Source organism: Vombatus ursinus, unplaced genomic scaffold, assembly GCF_900497805.2.
Source record: "Vombatus ursinus unplaced genomic scaffold, bare-nosed wombat genome assembly UNPS02009573.1, whole genome shotgun sequence".
In the NCBI taxonomy this organism is placed as follows: Eukaryota; Metazoa; Chordata; class Mammalia; order Diprotodontia; family Vombatidae; genus Vombatus; species Vombatus ursinus.
Window position 1 is genome coordinate 13,123,532 of NW_020949351.1, and position 19,382 is coordinate 13,142,913.

Sequence of the window (19,382 nt, forward strand, 5' to 3'; positions counted from 1 at the left end):
ATTGTAAAATTTCTAAATTTCCTTTTTTGGGAAAAGTAAATGAGGATTCCATCAAAGGACTTTCATAATTGTTTGCAAAAGTCTAAGGAGGTAAAGATTTGTGTTGTAGCCTCAATATTGTATCATCTAATGGAAAGAGTACTATACTTGGCTTCAGAAGGCCTAGGTTTGAATCTTACTATATGTATGACTTTTGGAAAGTCATTTCACAGAGATGAGTCTCAGTTTCCTTATCTATAAAGTGGGTTTTAGAGGCTCAGCTCTAATACCAGCACCCTTTTATATCAGGTTTGATGTTGTGATGAAAGGAAGCACTCCCAAATGACTTGACTATTTAAAAAGGGAGGTTTACATTGCCTTAACAGGTAAGAATATGCAAGAAGGATACGGTGACACTTAGCTTGTATGGTTTCCTCTCTCATCTCCATCTCAGACTGTGTCTGGTCACTAAGTCAAGTACCCATCAAGAGTGAGAGGACCAGGCTTTACATGATGAAGGCTCTTTAAACCCCTAAATCAGGAAACTGTGTCAGGGAAGTTGAGGCCAAAGGACATTGTGTTAAGAAAATGCTGCTGGTATCACACTGATTAGTGCTAACTACCTCTTAGGATTCTAATAGGGGAACAAGTGAGTGAAGATATGAGCTATGTAAATGGTAAAGCACAATCTATGACAAAAATGTCAATTTTTAATATTATGAGATATAATTATAGATGATATTTGGCTTATAACTGACATAAATATCTATGTTCTTCCTCCCCACATATATGTGATAATAGTTTCCAATAAAGCCTTTGTGGGAGGTGTGGGGAACAAATATAAGTTGGAAATCTAAGAGAATATGGGAGCTCAGATATGGAGGTGGAGAGGCAAGACAAGAAAGATATAGTATTGCTTATTCCAGGGTCTAATTGGAGCAAAGCTGGCCTTTCTCTGTGGTGTGGGCTGCTTCCTACCGCTTTTCCACTAACTATCATACACCATAGGAGTTAGATTTTTTTAAAATTTACTCTACCATGCATCTAGAAATTTAAATTAGAAATTAATTTAAATTTGCAAGCAACCACTTAAATATTCAGATATCTCCAGGAGTTTCAAGGTGCTACTAGTCATTCACATGTAAGTGTAAATTAGTTTATTCCTATGCTTGAATTTCAACAGCTAGCTGAGATCTATATATGAGAAGTTTGATTGGGAAGGGTAGACAGTTTTGCCTTAGTGAAAAGTAGAATGGAAAAGAACTGGGTGGGTTGTGGGGTCAAGGGGATTTAGAGTAGGAAAATGGTCCTAAGTGTCTTCTGAGATTGCAGGAGTTAAGAGACCTTTGAAGAAGACCTAGCTGGGTGCCAAATAAAAACTTTTCCCATTTCCAAAATTTGTCTAGAGCCAATTTGGTATTTAGAAAAAGGAGAAGAAATGTGCTTCTTCCTTTTCTATCCTACCCTACATGGGCACCTGCACCAAGCAGCCAGAACTCACTTGAATACTATTAGTGGCAGCTAGGTGACACAGTAGATAGAGGGCTGAACATGAAATCGAAAGACATGAGTTCAAATCCAGACATTGTCATTAGCTGTGTGAACCTGGGCAAGTCACTTAATCCACCTGACTCAGTTTCTTCATCTGCAAAATAATAATAATAACACCTGCTCCATAGAATTATTGAAAGGACTAAATGTGTAATGTGCTTTGCCAACAAAGGGCTATATAACTTCTATTAGTGTTGTTGTCAATGCCCTAATCAGCTACGTTCTGCAAGTTGTTTGGGAAATAGACTATTATGAATACCTTTTGTTTTGGGGATGGGGAAACATGTTCTAATCTCAAAGAAACTGTCTTAAAAATGAAATTTCTATCATAAATGAGAACTGTTTCAGCAAATACCCATGAATCAACAAATAACAATTTGATACCTATTTATTATGTACCAACACTAACTAGATTAAATGATGTAAGGGATAGGTACTAGACCAGTGACTGGTCTGTATAAAGGGATCCCTCTACCAGTGTACACTGACATCGTCACTAATCTTAGAGTTTCCCAGGGTCCCATAGATACTAGGTGTAGGAAGTTAGGCCTGAACCCTGGTCTTACTGATTCTGAGGTCAACCTCTTACCACTATGCCACTGCAACTCTCATGTTGTGAAAAATGAAAGAGAATTATATGACATAGCTTCTGTCCTGCAGGACCTTACAATCTATTTTGAGGAAAATGATAAATTTATTTTACTTACAAATTGAATGCTAGTTATTGAGATGAGAATAATAAAAAATTCTTCTATGAGATGATCAGAAAAAATACTTCCAAAATACATTTAAATTTCCCTAATGCATTCTTTATGTGAGGGATATGAGTAACAGTGATATTAACTTATCAGTTGCTACAAAATAGTTCTTACAATTATACTATCTTCACTTTTTAAGATTTATTTCTTCTGGTAAAGAAAGCCAATTGTTTCCTGGGATATTTATTTCTGATTCATAGACTTTGATTTTACTTCAGTGATATCCTATGAGGAATCTTCTTCATTTTCATGTTTCATTTTCAATATATTTTCCTGAAGAAAAAATATTTTCTAGAGGCACATATTTCTTCTGAAATGCAGATGAGTGACTAAGGGCATCCTTCATGAGGCCCTTTGTGACTGAGCTTTTTTAGGTTTCTGAGGTCAAAACTAATTTCGATAGATTGTGATCATATTGGCTTCCCAGAATATTACCCTCAGAGTTGATTGAAATGCATGACCAAAGTAAAGCAATAGCTATTTTTCTGATGCCAAATATCTGGATATACCTAAAAATGAGAGATCTAGGTAAGTGAGGGGAACAAAGCCAAGGAGGCCTGGTGTATGGGGCGCCTGTAAGCTAAACAGACCCAGACTGGGAGGTGTGAGTAGGTGGGATCGCTTGGAATTTCCAAGCAGTCAGGCAGCTTGAAAGAAGACAAAGGTTAGGTCTGAGGAACAAGTAACATTAGTTTTGTCATCTTCACAAATTGACTGGGGGCTGACCTATACATACATAGATACACACAAACATACATACATATATACATACATGCATACATATGCATGTGTGTGTGTGTGTGTGTGTGTGTGTGTGTGTGTGTGTGTGCATAGAGAAATGCGGCTGTGGTAAGAGTGGTATAATCCCGATCCATGACAAGCTGGAAAGTTGAAACATAGATATAGAAGAGAGAGGCATATTTCCTTTGTTGTGAGGATGTGACCCATTATACTGTTGACTCATCTTCACTTTATCCCCCCCCCCCACCTCCACTCCCTTTGTAGATTTGAATCTTTACATCCAATGTTAAGGTTGGTTTACATCAGATGTTAGGTTGGTTTATATGTGTATTCAATGTTCCAACAAAAAGTTCTATTCATTATGCTTGTTAGCACCACAGTTGCTTGCCTTACATAAAACATTTCCAAAGGAAAATGACAGTGAAAGCTCTTTTTCCAGTTCTTAGCAAATATTACATGATCTTAAGAACTTAATTATATGCTTTTTGTTGATATATTCAATAGTATTATTAATTTAGAGGTGGATAGCACTTTGGAGGCTAAGGACAGTTAAGTTGCTTGTCCAAATCACAAAGGTAGGAAGTGACATAAGTAGGATTTGAATCCAATACTTTGACTCCAAATTCATTGCTCTTTTCACTTATACTTCACTGCCCCAGCTTCCTTTACAGTTTAGCTTAAATGCTACGTCTTACCCAAAGTTTATTCTGATTTTCCCCATTTCCATTCCCTTCTCGACTCTAGAATTACTTTTTAACGTATTTTAATATATCTTACATTTACTTATCTATGCCCCTTATATTTGTGAAGATAACTTTTGATTTCTCCTCAAATAATAGCTAACATTGATATTCCATTTCATATACATTATTTGAACTATATAAAAACCCTGTTAGGTAGGTACTATAAATATAATGATTCATATTTTATAGATGAAGAAAATGAGGTTCAGTGAAATTATTTGACTTGCAAGTAGCTACATAGCTAGTAAGCCCTGGAAGCAAGTTTCAAACCGACTTCTCTGAAGAGAGATATATCCTGACTCCAAATTCAGTTCTCATTTGTCTATAACACTCTAGCCCTGCTGGTATCCTAATAGTGCCTAACCCAGGTAGGGCATGTAGAAGGAATGCAATACATATTTGTGAGTGTTGAATACATGAACTTGGAGAATCCATTGTATGAACATCATTATTAGCTCAAGGTTCTAGAGAAATTCAGCCTGGAAAAATGAAGGTAGCAGGAACTATGACAGTTGTCTTTATGTATTTGAAGGTCTACAATTATAAGATCCTAGGATTACAGGATTTAATGTTGCAAAGGCCCTTAGAGGTCATAGTTCAACCTTTTATTTTTACAGAAGAGGAAACTGAGTCCCAGAAAAGTGATGTGACCTGCCTAAATTCACATTGTTAGTGAGATAACTAAATTTCAACCTCTAGTTTTAATATAGAAGATGAATTAGATTAGTCATGGCTTCCTAGTGAAGTAGTAAGGTCAATAAGTAGATGTTCTGAGGAGGCTGATTTTGGTTCAAAATAAAGAATTTCTGAACAGTTAGAGCTGTCCAAAACTGAGAAAAACTACCTTTTAATGTGAGCTCCTTGACCTGATGGGATTTAAGCAAGGGCTAGATGTCCCATCTTAGTTTTCTTTTTCAATACAAGTCATGCATTGGGTTAGCCTGTATCACCTCCAAGGTCCATTTGATATTTTAGATTCTGGGATTCCATGATAATATTTAACTTCATGAATTAAGATTTTAAAAATTCATGGCATAATAAAATACAAGTTTAATGGCTCATGGATTTCAGGGAAAGGAATTTTGTTTTCTGCTTAATGTTGCAATATTTTCAAGGAAAATATGGTGCTACTGAACTGCGTTCACTTTTCTAGACTAGAATGTCAGCTAATTTTTCTAATATTCTTTTAAAATAAAAATTATATGATTATTTGTTAGCTACAGCTTATAGAGAACTTTGGGAAAAATTTACCCTTTGATATTGTTTTAGAGTGAATTTTAGGGAAGAAGTCCCTAACCACCGAAATGGATGTACAGTAAAACAAAATAGACTTTGATAGGGCTGAGCTCCTTTCTGTTTACTCCTCCTCTTGGTACAATGCTAGCAGTTCTATTTCCCATTCATTCACCTAGGACTAGTCATGATTTTGTTTGGATTTGCAATTATCTTTCTTCCTATAAATTTCCTTCATGTATTTTGCACATAGAGATAAAGACTATGTTAAACCTATGATTTTATTGGCACATAGAACTCCCAAGAGAGGAAATTACCTTTATCAATATACCCAGCACCTTCCTTGCAACTTCCAGACTTGGAGAATTGACTAGACCTCTAAGCAATAAAGTGACCTTCTCAGGGTTACACAGAAAGTGTACGTCAAAGGCAGGACTTAAACCCAAATTTTTCTGGCTCTGAAGCCAACCTAGTATCCACTAAGCCAGGTTACCTCTATTTTGTATGTAAAAATGTAAAAAAAAAGTCTCATTACTGGAATGCAAGTCATAAATTAAAAAAAATAAGAAATGACAAATTATACCTTACTAAATACCAAATTATGCAAATGTCCTGCATGATCTATGGCAAATAACAACATTTTTATGTTGAGATATCTGGAAGTTATCATGAAAGCTCACTGTCATAGAATACAGTTTACAAGACAAAGATAACTCATTTCCTACTACCTGGAAGCTGTTCTGCTAGTATAGTCTCAGAGTATGGGGAATAAGTATCTGGTATTTGAGTTACAGGGAGACCAATGTTAAAGTTGAGGATGGTTTTCTTTAGAACCATTTTAATGTCTTTCAACATAAGGAATAACATGAGTAACTAATGTTATAGACCACTTTGTCTGCTGAAAAATAGACCTTATTTCTTGACTCATTCAAAAACCATCATATAATAATAGCACTCAAAGGTCTCTCCATAGCTGAGTGTCCCACTAATCCACACTACTGTAGACCTGTGCCTCTGTGGTCAACCTGAAACTGCTGTAATCCTTGAGATCACTTAGAAATGTCACAAACTTAATTTGCTTTGGAAAATGCAGACATATGCTTACTCATGGTTTTCAGATAAGAGTGACCTCAGCACCTGGCAAGTATTAGAAGACACAAAGTAAACCTTTCTTTGAAGGTACAAAACTGACTCTTTTCTAGTTTATAATACTAGCTTGTCAATTCCTATATTTTCTCTTTTTGTGACTTGGTCTCTCTATCTCATCCATGTTGGAAATGCAGTGGAAATGCAGTCATAGGCCTGAATCTATTACTGATTGGTACAGAAGACTTGACCTGCTCTGTTTCTGACGTAGTCTGATTTGCTCCTCCTTAGGCAGCCTAGTACCTATTTTGACCCCTCCTGAGGACTCTCCATATTGACTCCAGACTTAATGTGGACAGAGATTAGGCCTATTGTAGATCAGGACTTCCTAGCTGAAAAGGTACTCTACTCTCAGCATCCTTGGTAACATAGATAATCTACACCCAGTTCAGTTTCTTCTTTTAATGAAATGGTATTAATGGAATACCAATAATGGTATTGAAGTAAGATCTCAGTTAAAAATTAAACTCTGACATTGTGCCACAGTGGGCAAGCAGTGAAACCCCATGAGCCTCACTTTTCTCATCTGTAAAACGTATGTGTCTTACACTTGGATTCAGTAAATGTATTTCACAGCAACAAGATGAAATGGCAGTGTTAGAAAGCAGGTTTGTGGAAACGATTCAAGTGGTTTTAGAGTGCTGAAAGTTCACTATGAACTTTGCTCACTATGAAGCGATCTATGATATGATTATAATCCATGACCAAATGGAAATTCAATCCTCTAAGGGGCTTTGACTCTGGACCTACAGAAACCAGGTTCAATCTGGAACATGACCCAGCCCCAAAGTAGAGAGTCATAATTTTTTCCTCTTCACTCTTTGGTTCATATGTTTCAATCAAGAAGTAGATCTCTAGGGAAATCTCTTAAAGTTTAGATAAAACTCTTATCTAGAGTATCACTTAAAAGGAATTAACAAAGTCCTTTCTACAAATACTCAACATACAAAGTAGATCAGAGATATAGGGAAACTATTTTTTTTCATCAGAAAAAAACTCAAAACACAAAAACTCATAAACATGAATGAGTAGTAAAAACTTAAGAAAATAATGTATCACATCTATCAAATTCTCCTAGAGGTAAAGATAACTGTGTCATTTCTGAACAGATTCTACCATACATTTGTTAAAGTGAAATGTATTTCTACCCCCAACTGTGTACAAATTTTTCCTCCTTTGACCAGTTCTGCTGAAAGTGAGGTTCAAATGCTCCCACCTCCACTTCATCTTTGTATAGACTATTACTTCTTATTGTCCAGTCATTTTTCAGTAGTATCCTACTCTGTTACCACATGAGGCTTTCTTGGCAAAGATACCGGAGTGCTTTGCTATTTCCTCCTCCAGCTCATTTTATAGATGAGGAAAATGAAGGAAATGGGTTTAAGTGACTGGGTCACATGACTAGTAATTACCTGAAGCTAGATTTGAACTTAAAAAGACAAATCTTCCTGACTCTAGGACTGATAATTGTACCACTAGCTGCCCTGAGACTACTACTTACAAACTGTAGTTATGTGAGATTGTTTCTCCCATCCTCTCTCTACCTTTCCACTACACCATCATGCACTCCATTTCTTTTCCTTTTTCATTCTTCAAGTTCATCAAAATATAACATCATCACTCAGAGTCCTTATGTCTAATTAGAATCTTTTTACCACTCCTGATGATGGTATGGTTTACAGGTGATACATGTTTCCTCTCCCCATACTAGGATGCAAACCATTTATCCTTGTTTGGTCTCATGATTAATCACTCATATTAACCTTTTTTGACTCATGTTTGTATTTCATAGATGTTACCTTGGAAAACATTTCCTATTATAAACTAGGGGTCTTCTATTTTTTTTTTTTTTTGCAGTGGTTGGTCAAGTGGGCTAACTTAAAGATGGTAAAAGTCAGGAGACTCATAGCTCACAGGAAACCTTCTATGCTAAAGCTGCTAGGAGAGGCTCCTTCATTCTTGTATTATGAGAAGCAAGATGATGATGGTAGGGAAAGTTTATCCTAATTATGCATTTGCCAAACCAGAGTGAATTTGAATTTGTGGTTTGAAATGTATTAGAGCTCCTGGTCCCCAAACAACCCAATCCTTAGAATCCTACTTTTAAAGCTTTACTTCCTTGAGGCAGGCTTCTGAATAGTACAATATTAATAGCTCTGGCAAATACAGAAATTATAACTTAAATCAGGAGTATGCTGGAGCCAGTTTGAACAGATTCATGAGAACTATTGTTAAATTATCAGTGTGAGAAGTTATACCTCAGAAACAGCAAATGCTAAAAATTGGGACTTGATTTGTTGTTTTGTTGATTATCTAGACTTAAGAAAATGATGGAGAAAATGTTAAAAATGCAAATGAAACCCAAAATATATTCTGTATACATTTTTTCCCCAGAAAAATTAAAACACTTATCAGCATACCTTTGTTATAAATCTTCCTCTGCCACAGCCTCAGTAGGCCGAGAGCCATATACTAGGAGTTCAGAGTATTACAAAATATTAGAGTAAGATGTGACCTTAAAAACTGTTGATTCCAATCTTTTTATTTTGTAGATGCATGTTAATTAAGGGAGCTCTGACTCCTAGAGAGAGTGCCCATGTAATAATTTCTTATGATTATAATGGTTAATAAAATAAAAAAAGCAAATCAAAATTCACTAAATCCCAGGAGTGATCACCAAAGTTTTATGGGTGGGGTAAGTAGTGAGTAGTGGGGTTGAGTTACATTTTAGTAAATATCATTTTTTATGTTAAATGTCAAATTTATGTTTGAGTAAATTTGAGTAAAAATACACTTATTTTTGCTTCTTTAAAAACCATTCTACTTTAAGAAGCTCACAGTTTTGAAATTCCATTTTAGCTTTGTTGATATTTCCCATTTAGTAGCACATCTAATGTCTCCTTATCCCCATGACATACAGTTTCTTCAGTGTATATAAACCATATAATTTGTTTCTAGTCAGAATTTTCCCTGTGGCTTTTACTAAGTCTAGTTATTTTGGCATAAGCAAAGCATATGCTGTACACAAATAGCATTCACATAGGAAAATAATATGCATAAGAGATTAATACAATATTCCTTTTTCAAATGATTAATATATACCCTGGCAGCTGCAACATTTTTAGTCTTCTATGAGCTGACAGATGTGAATAAGTTCCCATCTTGCATCCACCAAGGTGCTATATCTTAATACATGTCCATAGCTCAGAGACTGTGAAATATGATCCAAGAATATTTAGAACTCCCAAAGGGAATTCTTGTGATTTAAACTGATTTTATGTTTTCACAGATTAAATCAAATGTTTTATTTCTTCAGCATATCAAGTTAACTGGTTGGCAAGTCACAGGTGCACAATAAACGAAAATGCATCTTAAGCTTAATTGTTGGGTAGTGGTTTGGCCAAATATTCCCTAATGACTGTATACCAAGAGGACCTTTAAGAGATATGAAGATGATGGCAGACATATGAAGGTGCACTAAGTTATGAAGTAGATGGTAACATATTTGTGTTCATATAACAGGTATAAAAGCTTATTGATTTAGGATTTATTTAATGAGTGGGATAATTAGTCTGTATAGACTGGACAGAAATCCATCCCATTTCCTGATGGCTAATAGCATCTAAATATACTTCTAAGGAAAATACCAAACATGAATCTGACCATTTGCTTATGCCATGTGTAGTTAGATTTTTTCTATTGGGTACTTGAGGAAAGAACTAAGAGCAATGGGTGGACATTGTGAAGAGACAGACTTAGGTTTAGTGTTAAAAAAAAAACCAACCCTTTATAAATACAATCAGAGTTATCCAAAATGCATCCTCTAAAAGTAATGGGTTTCCCCTTTTAGAAAGTCTTCAAGTAAATCACCTCCTGTTAGATATATAATAGAAAAGGCTTTTTTGCTGTGTTCATTGAAATACACATTGTGGTCACTTTTTAATTAGAAATTCTGTGTTTCTGTGATGTTTATACTTTTTGTTTGTTTGGGTTAAGGTATGGGAATTTTTTCTAACAGGGCTTGGGAATAATCAGTTGGTATCTTTAAGATTCTAAGTTGAATAATGGCCCTTTTCTAGAGAGTATCTATTGCACTGCATTAGGAAGGAAAATGACAGATCATTTGGAATGTCTATACATTTTTCCATAGTCAACATACATAGCAGAGAATTCTATTTATCTTATCTCTACTACAAACAATATTTAAAAATCAGTGTAATCAAAACTATGACAAGATTCTGCATTCTTCTGTTGCATATAGTATAATTTGTACAATGTGGGCAATAAGTATACAATGATAAAACATCACTTAATCTTTTTTTATTCATCTATTCAACAAATATTTATTTCACTGTTATGTGTCAAATATTGTTTTAAGTGTAATAGAATGGATAGTTGAGATTATAAAAAATTGTCTTTGATCTTCATGATTTACAGCATAACCTTTATGTTAAGGTAGATATGCACAAAAATTAAAGAATGAAAGAGTAATACAAATAATATCTATGAGTCATAACAAGGCTAAGTCAGATTAAGTAGCAATGCATGCTATGGAGAAAGGAGGATCCATAGTCATGAAATACAGAGATTGAAATGATTAGTCATGAAATTTTTTGAGAGTACTTCTGTGTATTAAAGAACTTTGATTTTTTTAAATTTTGAAAAACATTTTGAAATTAAATTAATGCCAGTGTCTCAGAATTTTTGTTATAATTGGATGTTTCAATGGATAAGATATTCATACCTTTTCCCTTAGTGTACCTTCCAGTGAGATGTGTTTAACTGGTCTTACATAAATTAATTTTGTACAAGAAGAACATAATATAGATGATTGCGAGACAATTTAAGTTTTAGCATTATGCTTAATATGAATAGAAAATGTGCAATAACCTAATAGAAATAAACAATACAAATGATCTTAAAGTGTAAATAAGGTGCTGATTATGATTTTAAAATGATATAAATTAGCATTTTGTTATGGTCTTGAAATCACTTAAGTACATATTTTGACCAGGTAAATATGTTTGTCACATTACCATAATTAGATGTTAAATAGAAATGAGCACATAAATTATAATGAAGAGTGTTCTGGCTTTACATAATTATGAATAGTTACTGGATAAAAACTTGAAGATGAAAAGAAATCAAAATTGAGTGCACAAGAAAAGATAGTCTATTCTGAAATGAAAAATAAAAGATGTAATAAGAGATTGGAAATAAATTACATCCTCTGTAAAAATGTGTTAATAAGTTTTGAGAAATTCACAGAGTATATTTATAATTAAAAAGATATTTCAAGGTTGATAAATATGGAAACTCCATCTCAAAACAATAAACTTTTAAAATGAAGAAAACCTTCATTGTTTGTGGCATTATGCTAGAATATGTATGAAATTTATTCCAGTCTGAGTCAATATCGAATCATCTGAATGGTAGTCTTAATAAATTCCCTCTTTACTGGCTCATGATTTCATAATTATACAAACATATTCTAGCCAGAGAAAGTAACCTGATGGTCAAATTTGATTTTCTATGAATTTAGTTTCTTTTCTTGGGAACTATAGGAGCTTCTATTATGGCAACATCACCAATACCACTTACAATCATAAAAATAATACTTTATGCTTACTTAACACTTTATACTTTTTAATACTTTCACACATTATCTCATTTAATTCTCACAAAAACCCTTTTATATAGCTAAGGTAAAGTCAGGGGGAGGTAACTCTATTCAATCCTTGCTCCAGCACATTTCATTAGAATTAGAAAATATTTGAGTTTCAAGTTTGCCTTAGGTTGTTTCAATAATGGTACTATTCTCTGAAGCCCCTGACCATGAAGTTATAATTTTAAGTACCTACAATTTTATATTAAAATTAAGTTACGTGATGGAAACTAGAAATAATGTTTTAAATGAAATGATGAAATTTTATACTCTCTTGAAAATTAATTTAAGTTAAATTATATTCTGTAATTATTTGTGACACAGTGATAATGATTAGTGTGGGACACCTGGCACATGTAGAAATGAACAAATAGATCAATACAGAATCACAGACTTTGAGAGGTGGAAAGGACTTTCTTGGTCATCCAGTTAAACAAGTGCCTAAAAGGAATCCTCAGTATAATATATACAACAAATGGTTTTATAGCTTCTGTCAAAAATGTCCAAGGAGGGAGAACTCACAACCTCTCAATACAAATGTCCATTTCACTTTTGGATGTCTTTAATCCTTAGGAAGTTGTTATTCCCTTCTGTCCCAACATCAAGCTTTCTTGCAACTTCCATCTGATTCTGGTCCCATCCCAAGAAGATAAATCTAATTTCTCTTCCATTTAACAGCCTTTTCAAAACTTAAACACAACTATCATATACTTCCTGGCTTTTCTCTTCTCCAGGATAAAAATCTCCAGTTCCTTCAACTGGTCCCCATGTGACATGTACTTTAGGTCCTTACTTGTTATTCTCAGAAAGATACTTTCTGATTTCTTAAATTCCTCCTGGTTTGTGGGGCTCAGAACAGAACACTGGCTATTGTACACCCAAAAAGAGAAACAGTCAACATAACAGACCCAGGTGTTATTTGACCACAAGTATAAAATACTCTTTATGGAAGTACAGATCTAAATAATAGGGGAGAACATGAAGTGCTCAAAGTTGTACTAAGCCAATGTAAGAAAATGATGATAGTACCTAAATCAATTTACTTATTTAATGTCATACCAATCAAACTACCAAAGGGTTACTTCATAGAGTGAGAAAAAAAAATGATGAAATTCATCTGGAGGAACAAATGGTCAAGAATCTCAAGGAAAATAAGGGAAAAAATGGGAAAGAAGGCAGCCTAGCAGTACCAGATCTTAAAATGGGCTACAAAAAAATAATCATTAATATGACTTGATAATATTTAAAAATTATAGGTTGATGAATGGAAAAGATAGGTACCCAACATAAGAAGCAAATGAACATAGTAACTTAGTGTTTGGTAAGCCACCAAATCTCAGCTACCATGGTAAGAACTCACTATTAAACAAAAACTCCTGGAGAAATTAGAAAACAATCTGGCAGGTTCTAGGTATAAATACAGACTTAGGTTTAGCTCTATATAAACATATAGATGATATAGATACAGAACAACTCACATTGTATACCAAGATAAGCTCCAAATGGACCCCTGACTCAAAATGTGACTTCATAAACAAACTAAAGGAGCAATGAAAAAAAGTTACCTTTTGGATTCACGTATAGGGGAAGAGTTTATGATCAAAGAAGATATAGAGAGCATCACAGAAAGTAAAATGGGCAATTTTAATTTAAAATGATTAACATGTTTCTGTAGAAATGAAATCAATAGAACTAAAATTAGAAAGGAAATAGCTAAGTAAGAAAAAGCTTTGCAAATTTCTCTGATAAAAGCCTCATTTTAAAGATATATACAGATATTCAAGTTTGTAAGATTCAACAGATTCAAGTTAATATGAATATGAGCCTTTCCTTAACTGAAATTTGACCAAAGGGTAGCTTCAAAGGTAGTTTTAAAAAGATGTTTAAGCTATCAACATTCATATGAAAAAGTGTTCCAAATCACTAATAATGAAAATTGAATTAATTCTGTGGTTCCACTTTATACCTATCATATTGGAAAAGCTGACAAAGAAAAGAAATACGACAAATATTTGAGAGGCTATGGTAAAACTAGCGCATTAATGCACAGTTACTGAAGATTGAATTGGTCCAGCAACTTGAAAAACAATTTGGGACTATGTTCTCAAAATAATTAAACTCTATATATCTTTTTACCCAGAGATACCACAATTAGACTACATGTCCAAACAGATAAAAAAAGGCAGAAAAGAACCCATTTGTTCAACATATTTATATCTATTTCTTTGTAAATCAAAAATTGGAAACTGTAGGGAGGTCCTCATTAACTGGGAAGGGCTGGTCAAATAAATGTATGTGAATAAAATGGAATACTATAGTCCCACAAGAAGTGATAAAAGGATTGGTTTCAGTAAAACCTAAGAAGAATTATATGAACTCCTGTAGAGTGAAGTAAGGAGGACACTGATACAATAACAAAATTGTAAAAGGAAACAACTGTGAAAAAATGTAGGCATTCTGATCTATGCAATGATCAACCATGATTCCAGAAGACTGATGATGAACCTTACTAGCTTAACCTCTTGCCAGAGGAGTTATGGACTCAGGGCGCAGAATGAAATATATGTTTTTGGAAATGGACAATTTAAGAATTTGTTTTGCTTGACTATGCAATTTTGATTTTGTAATTGGAATATTATAAACTATATGGGCAGAAGAATGAAACAGAAGAGGAGTTTGGGAACCAAATCACAGATATGGCTGAGAAATATCATATAATGGCTGTGAGGAACATCAAGTAGTCAAATGTTTATTGGAACTAACGTTCTCTGTCTGTCTCTCTCTGTCTCTGTCTCTCTCTCTCCTTTCTCTTCCTCTACCTCTCACTATCTCTCTTCCCTAAAAAGCAGGGCACTTAATTAAAAGATCTCCATGGCCCTTATTATGTCTGTCTGTCTATCTATCTATCTATCTATCTATCTATCATATATAAACACATATGTACACATGCATATGTACACACATATATGTATATACAGATTTAATTTAATGCAAATATTTATACTCTTTCTAGACTTTTAGGGAAAAACCACTGACAAAGACTTATACTTTTTGTTAGATTGTAGACTCTTAATTTTTCATTCCTCCTTTCTCAGAATGACTGGGTAGTCTCACAGGGAGAAATTTTGTGTTGCAGAACCAATTCTGATGATAACCTGCTCTATCTCCTTTCCCTTTGCCTCCAAGATGTAGTTTCTCTCCTTCTATGAAATGCTGAAGAATTATGGCTCTGTGGCTATACCAAGCCCTGGGAGAAATAGGATTCTAGATGAAATATTTCTAGCTAATTCTGATCTTGGACTAGAATCAAGTAATGTCAAAAAATAAAGTGAACTTTCCTTTTCATCCTGTTTTTGGATTTTGAAGTTACATTCTTGAAATTGGACAAGGGAAGACTGTGTGTGTCACTCATATATTATATATATATATATATATATACATACATACATATTCCTTTCCTATAAAACCTAAATATTTTATGTGTAGTGATACATAGTAAGACAGGTATTCATATTTATGTGTATTAATACTTTTCTGTACATTTACACAGATTATATATACACCTATTGTGTCAGTTACTTTGGGCAAAATTAAATTAAATTAATTAAGTTGTACAATGAATCATATAATTTTTTAATCTTTGAAATAACATTTATTATGCAATATATGCTTTTGCTGCAATCACCTGTTTTAAACTATTAGCCATTGAGTTCCCGTGTTTTGACATATATTATTTAATTCATCATGAAATCTTGCTTTTCTTACACTCAATACTAAATGTACCGTTGACAAATTTTGTCAATTTTTCCAAGTGTATCATATATTATAGCCCATAGATTTCCAATAACATTTAAGCAAATTCCCATGCCATTTAATAATGTTTATCTTTATCTCTTTTATAGTTTTCTTTACCTTTGGTGATATGTATCATTGTGCAAGACTGAATTGTAGTTTTTCATCCCCATCTGGGAATCTCTGTAATTAATAAACAAATCTACTTCTTACTAGATCAATATAATTGTCTATGGGAACAAGACTTCAAAATCTACTGGAACTGGGTCCACCCATTGGCTTGATTTTTCTAGTATGAAGGAAATGTTCATATTTTGTAGGTTTACCTGAACATCTTCTGAAAATGGTTTTGGTATACCATAGATTTTTTTATATTGACAAGTGTTTAATTGCTGAATTATTATGATCACATCATTTACAGCTGAACCCTCCAAGTGAGTTTTAACACTACTGTTCACATACTATAGAACATGTCTGTAAACTTTAAATTCAACAGGTCTTAAAAGTGAATCCTAAGGTACAACTGAGCTTAACAGATACTTACTCAGCAGAAGGTCCCATCACAGCTCCAATTCAAAGATCACTCACATGTTGTGATGGAATGTTCTTTACTCAGGATTGTTAAGACAGTGAAATACACTAAAATGCCTTTCAACAATTTAAAGGCAGTATTTAATTAAAGCATTGTAATTAAGCTGTTTATGCTTGGAAAATTAGGGAATTTAAGATGGAAATTCCTGGGTTTGTTTTGATTCAGTTGACCTTGGTTTAGGACAGGCTGGGGCACAACTTTTCCCGAAAGATAATCCCCAACCCTACCAAACATACTACAGGTAAAGGTCATATGAAACTTATTAAGTAGGTTTTTCCCATTGTTTAGTAAAAGAAGCCAGATTCAATTAAAACTTTCCAAGACAGAGGTGGAGCACATTACCTCTGACAAAAATCTTGTAAAAAACAAAACAAAACAAAACACAAAACAAAACAGAAAAGTGTGGTAGCTTGGTTGTGGGTGTAATTATGACCATTCCTTTATTAGGACTGCTAAACAAAATTTTTAAACAGCCATTCATGATCAAAATTCTCTGGTTGATGAAACCAATTTAAATAGAACTGTTATGATACATGTAAAAAAGAAGAGCAATCTCATCACGAGAGACATCTTTTTATAATAAGTAAGGCAGCAGACAACTATTACTCATTGGTGGCCTTTTTGAGGTAGACTATCAAGTCTGTCCTTTCTCTCTTCTTAATGCCTGCAAAGATCATTTTCATTCCAGGGATATACTTCTTGGGATTTTCCAAGTAATCCATCAGTGTATCCTCACCCAAGGTGAAACCTTTGTTCTTGTTGGCATGTGTGTAAGAGAAGCTGGGAGACTGACCAGTCTTCCTGCCAAAGAGGCCGTTCAGATTTAGGGCCCATTTTGTGCTTGCCCCTCTTCTCAACAGTGTGGCACTGAGCACACTTCTGAACAAAGATCTTCTTGCCCTTCTCCATGTCACCCATGGTGAATTTGGCTTGGCCCACAGCCCCGCCCTCGCTTGCTCTGTCGCCGCCTTGGTCCAACTTGTGCTTCCTCTCTGTAGATTTTTTTAAATCAATTTCATCATTAAAAATTCATTTTTTAATACTCAGTGTTCCACTGTTTGTATTTTTCTTTATTGCTTTGGTTAGCACTCTCTCTCCCCTCTTCTTCTCTCTAAGTTGGTGTTCCTCCAATTTCAAGAACCCTACCTCTTAGCTATGACTTTAGGCCAGAAATAAATGATGGCATGATGTCCATTTCATTGTCAAAATCTTCCAAACTATTAAAGTTTTTTTATAGAAATATTTGTGTTCATAGGACAAATTAGCAAATTGATGGAAATCTACTCCATACCTAGCTGTGGAAAGACTAAATAAGTTACCTTTTTACAAAACAGTTACCATGAATGGGGGAAAACTTGCAAAGAAAATTACACTACAACCACTTATTGTCAATAGGTGAGTTGGTTGGATGTCTTGATGTGCAGTAGAGACTCATGGACTTATCTCAGTATATTCCAAATAAAATAGCCTGCCCGCCAATCACGTAAATAACTCCTGAAAAAGACAATTTTCAGAAGCAGTCATTTCAAGTGAAGACTTTGCATACTGTTCTCCAACAACCAATTCAATTAATGGAAGAAGATTGCATCCAAAGGCAACATCTTTTCTATCTGGTGCCTCAGTTTTAGGGACTTGTCGAGTATATACACTTTGCACATTACTAGATACTTTGGACCTTCTACAAATTCAGGTTTAGGTAGGTAGGACTGTAGTTCTAATGAAGAAAATGAACAACCCATGTCAACAACTAACTCGGGTATAGGGGCACAAATGTCAGCTGGTAGGTTAACAGTAGAGTTTAGACTACTTAAAAATGGCCAGATTAACTTATGGCAGCTAGATAATAAAGAATATAGATCCCTTGCATGGAATCAGGAACACCTGAATTCAGATCCAGCCCCAGATACTTACTAGGTATTGATACTGGGCAATTCACTTAACCTTTTTCAGCCTCAGTTTCCTCAAGTATAAAATGAGGGTAATAATAGCACTGACTTTCCAGGCTTGTTGTGAAGATCAGATGAAATCTGTAAAGCATTTATTATAGTATCTGAATATAGTGTGTGCTTAATAAAGATTTGTTCTCTTCATTTGTGGTACTATAGGGAAAACTAGAGAAATCTAGAGATAGTGGTGCCATGAAAGTATGGATAAGATAGAGTATCCAGGATGAGAAGGTAGTCATCAACGGCAAATATTATAGCAATCTGAGAAAAGGAAGAGCAAGATACAAAATAAAGACATAAGATAATAGCTTGAGGGGATGATAAATCTTCCAATCAATAAGCATGGTAGGACAAAGTTAAATTATTTTAAAGAGGGGGAGGTTTGTGCATGTTTATAAGGAGTAGAGAAAGAAAGGATGAATGGATATTGAGAAATTGAAAACTAGATGATTGAGAGGTGAGGTCCTAGAAAAGATAGGAGAAGGAAAGAGATAAGAGCCCAAGTGAAATAGATGGCCTTAATAAGGAGTATATATTTCAGTTCTTAAATCCAATCTGTTCAATATGTTGGGGCTACTCATCCTCCAAAGTCTAGTGTTTACAAAGGAAAGAGTAGGTATATGGTCCAAGCTTTGGTATCAATGGTCAGCCTTATGCACCTGGGCATCAATCCAACAGTAATGGAGGTTTAAGGTTTTGCTTTTTTTTCCCACATAGATATGGCAGACACAAAGCAAAGTTTGATTCATCTCCACACATGGTAGACACCCATTAGGGTGTCAAAGGTAATGTTTCTATGATGGTTCAGTGAAACAGGACAAAGTAAATACTATCTTCTCATGTAATGGTATGTCCTGGGGTGAGGAAGGCCAAGTTCATCATATTTAAAGGAGCATCCCTAAAATTAAAAACAAAAAAATTATTATGGATAACTGAAGGACATAATAGCTTAGTAGGATCGTTGTCTAAATCTTTATAATTTAGGTTTTTGATGTGTCTTTTTTTGTGTGTTAATCTCATAGGATACTATAATAGTTTTTATTTGTTTGGCCAATACAAGAACTGTACAGATTGATTTATATGGTGTTTAGTCATAGCTATAGCTTTATGGCTATAGAAGAGAGTTCTAAGGTTGATGTTATTACTATATGAGGTACAATGAACAAGAGTGCTAGATTTTGAGTCAGAAAGGAGCTAAGTTTGAATCTTACCTCAGACACTACCTATTGTGACCTT

The 19,382-nt window shown here is 34.2% G+C and overlaps 1 pseudogene; it reads right to left on the minus strand.

Moving 5' to 3' along the window:
• Positions 1 to 16,802: 16,802 nt before the first annotated feature.
• On the minus strand, positions 16,803 to 17,118 carry LOC114036052 (annotated as a pseudogene).
• Positions 17,119 to 19,382: the final 2,264 nt, after the last annotated feature.